Genomic DNA, 7,688 nt, shown 5'->3' on the forward strand with positions numbered 1-7,688 from the left:
CTTTGCAGTCTGTACTTCCTTTATCACAGCTTGGGAGAGACTTTAATTCTTCCTGTTTCAGGCTAAGCTAATGAAGTCTCTCTCTCCCCCCCTCTCTATCCTATATGCCAAGTTATCATCACAATCTACTGAGTTCCTTTCCTGTGGTCACCATTTGGGTGGAATTTCTTTTTCCATCTTCACCCTAAGGCTAGATCCCTGCTTCTGCTGGCTACTCTACACTCAAGGTAGTCAGTTGACAGCAGCAGGCTTTGCCCTTGCCTTGGTGTGTTATCATTTCCTGTCCTTAGCCCAGGCATCCCCAAACTTCGGCCCTCCAGATGTTTTGGACTACAATTCCCATCTTCCCCAACCACTGGTCTTGTTAGCTAGGGATCATGGGAGTTGTAGGCCAAAACATCTGGAGGGCCGCAGTTTGGGGATGCCTGCCTTAGCCTATCACATCCACCAGTGCCCCCCAAAAGCTGGGACATACCGCTTTTTTCATGGGAGCACAGTGACCACTTTGATTGCTGAGACCTTGCTTTTTCGATGCAATCTCGTGCAGCGCCCCAAAATTCAGGTTTTTGGGTGCTATTCCTGAAAAAGCACTTTTTGAGGAGGGGGCAGAAACCACACCACAAAATCACATGATATCATGGCAACCAAAATGGCTGCTGTGCTCTCATGATAAAAAAATGGGAAGATGGCATCCAGGAAGCTGGAGTCCAAGATTTTGACTTCAAAGTGTTTGGAGGGTATGTTGGCCATGACCAGACCTGAGTGACAACTTAAACTGACTAGTTTGCTCAAAGGGCAAGCTGTACATAGACCTTGCCATTGTGTTCCTGACATTCCCACCCTTTCTCACAAGGGGCAGTACTCACCTAACAAACCCCCATCAGCGGAAGTCCTTCTGCTTGTGCTTCTGCCTGTGCTATGGGGCTTTCCAGTCTCTCCTCCATGTGTTCCCCAAAAGTAACTCTGGAGGGAGGGGTCAGGTGACATTGAATTCCACCCATTGCCTCATGGGCAAGTACGAGGACAACAACTTTAGTGCTTAGGCTCATGCTACTTCTGAACATGGAGTTTCCATTTAACCATCATTGCTAATAGTTGTCGACAGATTGAACTACCAGGGGTTTTACTCCCTTTTAGAAAACATCTGTTACGTTTTCTGTTGTGTATTGAGTCAAAGGATTTTATATCTGTATTATTATTGTCTGTATTTGCATTAGGATAAAGTAACTGCCTTTTGGTTCCAGAGGGTACAGCTACTATTGGTTCATTTAAGCTGCTGTATTTGGATCCTCTATCTTATTGGTTCCCTCCAAAAGGCAGCACTGTGATTGCCTGATATTGTTCCCTCCAAAATGTATCCCTTCCTAGCCAGTCCCCTGTCCCTATAAATGTAGCCTTCCTGCCCTCACAGTCAGTCTTGTTCACTTTAATAAAGAGCTGTTACTAGAGAACTGTCTCCAGCATGTTTTGTCAAGAGAGCTGAAATCACAAACCCCACGTCACAACAACTGGCGACGAAGGTGGGATCCGGGATGCTGAGGAGCGGTTAAACACAACCCTGCCTCAGAGTCCGGATTGCAGCTGAGAACAAGACTCACTGGCCAGCTGAGAAGACGACCCTGCCCGCTAGGACAATGGAGAGTCCAAGGGTATTGGAGCCCTTCCAGCCATCAGAGCCCCACACCTGGGAAGACTACGTCGAACGCTTCGAGTTCTTTGCAGTGGCTCAAGGGATCACCGATGCCAGCAAAAGAAGGGCCACATTCCTGAGCTACTGTGGGCCCGAGACCTTCAAGCTGGCCAAGGCATTACTTGCTCCAGCGAAGCTGAGTGAGACATCTCTCAAAGATATTCTTGCCTGCCTAACAAGCCACTTGGCGCCTACTGAGACCAAGATGGCCCGGCGGATGGAGTTCCATAAGAGGCAGCAGCATGCTGGGGAGTCTGTATCCGCATTTCTGGCTGAACTCCGGAAGCTCGCTCAGCACTGCGGCTTCCAAAATCTGGAAGAGACTCTCCTGGATCGTTTTATTGGTGGTCTGAGCAGCAAGAAAGCCAGAAGACGCATCGTGGCTAAAGAAGAGGTTACCCTTGCTTCAGCCTTGAAGGAGGCCACCGCCACGGAGAATTATGAAAGAGAGGAGCTTGATGCCAGTCGCAAGGCCACTAAGCCACAGATAGAAGTTGCGCATGCCATGGACGAGCTAGAGGCTACTCCGAGCCAGAGCCCAGTCCGTGGGGTTGAGTTGGTGCGTCAGGCCTGCACAGTGCACAAAGATCGCCGAGGCAGTTGCCCAGGTTGTGGCGGAAACCATGAGCGGAAGAGTTGTCGTTTCAGGGATGCTATGTGCCGGACGTGCGGAAAGACGGGTCACATCGCCAGGGTCTGTAGATCGGCGGCGTCGGGAGCGACAGGAGCACCTAGACTGGAGCATCGCAGACCGCCCACAGCACCTCGTTTTCTAAAGGACTGCCACTACGTAACGGAGATCAACGGGAGGGCCGTGCAGTTTCCAGCGCAAGGCAAGGCACACGTCAAGGTGAAGATTGAGGGTCAGCAGTGCGACATGGAGGTGGACTCCGGATCTGCATTCACCATCGTGTCGGACCAGACTGCGAAGACATTCTTCCCCAGGGGTAAGTTGCCCCCTCTGGAGCCCTTCCCGGCAACCTTGCAGTCGTACTCAGCAGGCCACATCCATGTTATGGGAATGTGTGCCGTGAGAGTACAGTTCCGGGACAAACAGGCTGTACTCAAACTGGTGATTGCGAAGGGCAGTCGCCCCAGTCTCCTGGGCACTGACTGGTTCCCCGCCCTGGGACTGAGTATCTCAGGGCTTAATTCAATCCAAACCTGCCCTGAGATGAGCGAGGCATTATGCAAGGAATTTGCTGGTCTCTTTAATGGAAAACTGGGTTGTTATAAAGGGCCCCCAGTTGACTTTGAGTTGGACCCCGGGGTGGCCCCAATCCGACTCAAACCAAGGCGAGTGCCATTTGCACTGCAACCCAAGATCGAGGCAGAGCTGGATAAATTGGTCAAGCAGGGAGTTCTCTCACCCGTGGACTCTGCTAAGTGGGAGACTCCAATCGTCACGCCCCTTAAAGCAAATGGGGAAGTCAGGATATGTGCAGATTACAAATGTACTATCAATAAGGCACTCAGGGGAAACTCATACCCCATTCCAGTCGTATCACATCTGTTGGCTAAACTGGCTGGGGGCAAGGTGTTCGCCAAAATTGACCTGGCACAAGCTTACCAACAGCTGCCAGTAACCCCACAATCAGCGGAAGCACAGACTATTGTCACACATAAAGGGGCGTTCAGAGTTAACAGATTACAGTTCGGAGTTTGTGTGGCCCCAGGGATTTTTCAAGGGCTCATGGAACGCCTGTTAAGGGGTCTGCCGGGGGTCTTGCCATTTTTTGATGACGTTTTGATTGCTGGAAAAGACCCACAGGAACTGGTTGCGCGTGTCCGTGCAGTGTTGCTCAAGTTCAAGGAGGTGGGGTTGCAACTGAAAAAAGAAAAATGCAGTTTTGGGGTGCCAACTGTGGATTTCTTGGGGTTTAAAATTGATGCATCAGGCATCCACCCCACAGATGCTAAGATTAAGGCCATCATCGAGGCACCATGACCACAGAACAAGACGGAGTTGCAGTCATTCCTGGGACTTATTAACTTTTATCATTCATTCTTACCCCAGAAAGCTTCGGTAGCTGAACCATTACATAGACTTTTGCAGAAAAAGACTGTGTGGCGATGGGGGCGGGAGCAGCAGAAGGCTTTTGACTCCTTGCGAGAAATGCTGAGTAGCAGGAGCGTCCTTGCTCATTATGATGAGTCGAAGCCTCTGGTCCTGGCATGTGATGCCTCTCAATACGGCCTGGGGGCTGTGCTGAGTCATAGGGAACCGGATGGGTCGGAAAAGCCCATCTCTTTCTATTCCCGTACGTTGTCACCCACGGAGCGCAACTATGCTCAAATTGATAAAGAGGCACTAGCAATTGTGTCAGGAATCAAAAAGTTCTATGATTATTTGTACGGTCGCCATTTCTCCATTGAAACGGACCACAAACCACTGTTAGGGTTGTTCAACCCAAACAAACAAACGCCACAAATTCTCTCCCCCAGAATGTTGCGTTGGTCAATATTCCTGAATGGGTTCCAGTACACCTTGACCCATGTGCCGGGGAAACAGTTGTGCCACGCTGATGCGCTGAGTCGATTGCCCCTTCCTGGCGGGAGCAATGAGGATCCTGCTCCGGCGGAGCACATTATGATGCTAGAAACACTTCCGGGGGCTCCTGTAACAGCTACTGATATAGCTGAGAAAACGAGGAAAGATGCTGTTCTCTCCCGTGTGCTCACTTGGGTGGGGAGGGGGTGGCCAGGTGGTCCGCATGAAGAAAAATTCAGGCCTTATGCGACAAGGCAGCACGAATTGTCCATGCATAAGGGTTGTCTCCTATGGGGAGATAGGGTGATCATCCCAGCACCACTGAGAAACAGGGTTCTTGAGACGCTTCACATGGGACACCCAGGAATGGTCAGGATGAAGTCGCTAGCCCGATGTTATGTGTGGTGGCCTGGAATGGACCAGAACATAGAACAATGGGTACGAACATGCAAGGCATGCCAAGAGGTGCGGCCAGAAGTGGCCAGAGCACCAGTCCACTGGTGGGAGCAGTCCAGGACTCCCTGGAGCCGGCTGCACATAGATTTTGCTGGGCCATTCCAAGGGAAGGTCTTCTTGGTTATCGTTGATGCATATTCCAAATGGTTAGAAGTGGCGATGGTCCCTAGCATGGCATCAGCTGCCGTAATCAAGGTGTTGAGGCAGCTGTTTGCAACCCACGGGTTACCTGAGACCATTGTATCAGATAATGGGGCAGCTTTTGTATCCCAAGAATTCAGGGCATTCTTGGCTGATAACTTCATAAGAGGGGTCACATCCGCGCCCTTTCACCCATCCTCCAATGGGCAGGCTGAGCGCATGGTACGAACAGCCAAAGAATCCATTGCGCGCTTAATGGAGGGTAACTGGTCGGCTCGCATTGCACGAATGTTATTTTTGCAGCATGCGACGCCGTGTACTGCGACGGGCAAGTCGCCAGCCGAGCTGCTCTTAGGTAGAAGACTGGTAACGGTGCTGGATTATGTCCACCCAGATAAAATGCCAAACCATAATTCAAGAGCAACCCCCCAGGATGAGACTGACACAACAAGGTATCTCGCCCCTGAAGATCTGGTCTGGGTGAGGAACTATTCACGAGGTCCGCGGTGGGTGGCCGGTGTGATCACCCGGGCTAGTGGACCTGTGTCCTATTATGTGACCTTGGAAAATGGGCAAGTTTGGAAGAGACATATAGATCAGCTGAGGCGCCGGGCGCTCAGCAGGGAGGAGTCAGATAATTCATCCCTGGCTAATGACGCACAGCTGCAAGACCAGAGTGAAGATGGCCCAGAGGTGCCAGGGGCTTCAGCAAATGAACCAGGGTCTGCTAGTCCTCAGGATGACGAGGTACAGGTAGGGGACCCTGAGATGTCTGGGACTCCATCTGTTCCTGACGAAACCCCTATAGCAGCCCCTCCACCACAGGTAACACCCAATCCAGAACCTGCAACACCTGTTGTCAGGAGATCAGGTAGAAGTTGTAGGACCCCACAGTACCTGAGGGATTACGTCTGCTGTGCTCACTAGGGGGGGAGGGGTGTTGTGTATTGAGTCAAAGGATTTTATATCTGTATTATTATTGTCTGTATTTGCATTAGGATAAAGTAACTGCCTTTTGGTTCCAGAGGGTACAGCTACTATTGGTTCATTTAAGCTGCTGTATTTGGATCCTCTATCTTATTGGTTCCCTCCAAAAGGCAGCACTGTGATTGCCTGATATTGTTCCCTCCAAAATGTATCCCTTCCTAGCCAGTCCCCTGTCCCTATAAATGTAGCCTTCCTGCCCTCACAGTCAGTCTTGTTCACTTTAATAAAGAGCTGTTACTAGAGAACTGTCTCCAGCATGTTTTGTCAAGAGAGCTGAAATCACAAACCCCACGTCACAACATTTTCTACAGAAGAAGACCCAACTATGAATGTGTATATGATTTAATTTTGAAATAAGTAATATATGAACAAATAGTGAAACTCTGTAGCTCAGTGACTGAGCACACACTTTACGCAAAGAAGGTCCCAGGTTTAGCCCTTGGCGTCTCCAGGTATGACTGGGAAAGACCGCTATCTGATACCCTGGAGGACAGCTGCCAGTCAGTGTAGACAAGACTAAACTAGATGGACTAATGGGCTAACTCAGGATAAGCTCCAATGAAAACAATTACATTTACTTTTGAGTAGACATATATGGGATTGCACTGTTACAGTCATTTATCTTGATGGCCTTGCTTCAAACCATCTCTTGGAGCTTTGAGTATCCTTGATCTTCTGAATCTGGACAAAGCATGATGTCAACTGTTGAACAGGAAGTGACCAACTCTGACTACTTTGTGGGAGCTATTTCTGTGGCATGGAAAGTGACTACAGTGGTACCTCGGTTTATGAACACAATTGGTTCCGGAAGTCTGTTCATAAACTGAAGCGTTCATAAACTGAAGCAAACTTTCCCATTGAAAGTAATGGAAAGTGGATTAATCTGTTCCAGACGGTCCGCGGAGTAACTGTTCATAAACTGAAGCGAATTTTCCCATTGAAAGTAATGGAAAGTGGATTAATCCGTTCCAGACGGGTCCGCGGAGTACTTAAACTGAAGCGTTCATAAACTGAAACATGGGTGTAATTGGTTCCGGAAGTCTGTTCATAAACTGAAGCGTTCACAAACTGAAGCGAAATTTCCCATTAAAAGTAATGGAAAGTGAATTAATCCGTTCCAGATGGGTCCGCGGCGTTCATAAACCGAAAATTCATAAACCGAGGTGTTCATAAACCGAGGTTCCACTGTAATGACTTCATTGTATCTTACATTACTAACTCTGTATGTTAATTATGAGCTCCCTGAAGGTGAACTTCATTTTGTCCCGAAACTTCTGCTAATCTATTTCATTTGATCCTAGTATTAAGAGATGGCAAGGGGGAGAATCTTTCTCATTCCCACCCCCCTTTCCTTGCCTTTGGCAACTGGGAGCAACTGTTAAATATTTGAGTAAATGCTTAACCATAATAGCTGCCAGAGGTCTCTGACCAGTTTTAGTCACTGCTTCCTGGCTGTGAACACTGTGTTGAAATTGTTTATTTATAAACAGCCCAACTTCAAGAGTTCCATCTCAACCGGCACAGTTTTACAGAGCTCAGGACTTTGATGCATATGCAAAGGCTTTGCCTCTTAAATAAATAACAGCAAATTCATATTTAGAGACTTCAACCTGTGATATAACAGGTTTCATTACAGCCCAACATTTTTTAAACTTTTTTTTATCTGTGATAACAAATCCTGCAAAAGTCTGATGGTATATTTCTTTCCAATGAAATTGAATTATGTTTCAAATGGCTTAATTTCCTGGAGCTGTAGCTACAAAGTGGGCCTCTGTCTCATCATGCATACTGTATATCTTTACAGAACATTTTTTTGAAGCTGAGATGCTTCCACCTTAGAAATGCTATGCAAAAGCTCTAATATATAGCACAAGGAACATGCCAAGGTCAGCCCCAGCCTCTTGATGTTACAACTTTTCAGAA

At 48.4% G+C, this 7,688-nt stretch overlaps 1 pseudogene; it reads left to right on the forward strand.

Moving 5' to 3' along the window:
- The first annotated feature begins 1,159 nt into the window (after positions 1-1,159).
- LOC132591915 (uncharacterized protein K02A2.6-like) lies at positions 1,160-7,347 on the forward strand (annotated as a pseudogene).
- The last annotated feature ends 341 nt before the right edge of the window (positions 7,348-7,688 follow it).

The sequence above is a fragment of the Zootoca vivipara genome, chromosome 1 (genome assembly GCF_963506605.1).
Source record: "Zootoca vivipara chromosome 1, rZooViv1.1, whole genome shotgun sequence".
NCBI classification, from domain to species: Eukaryota; Metazoa; Chordata; class Lepidosauria; order Squamata; family Lacertidae; genus Zootoca; species Zootoca vivipara.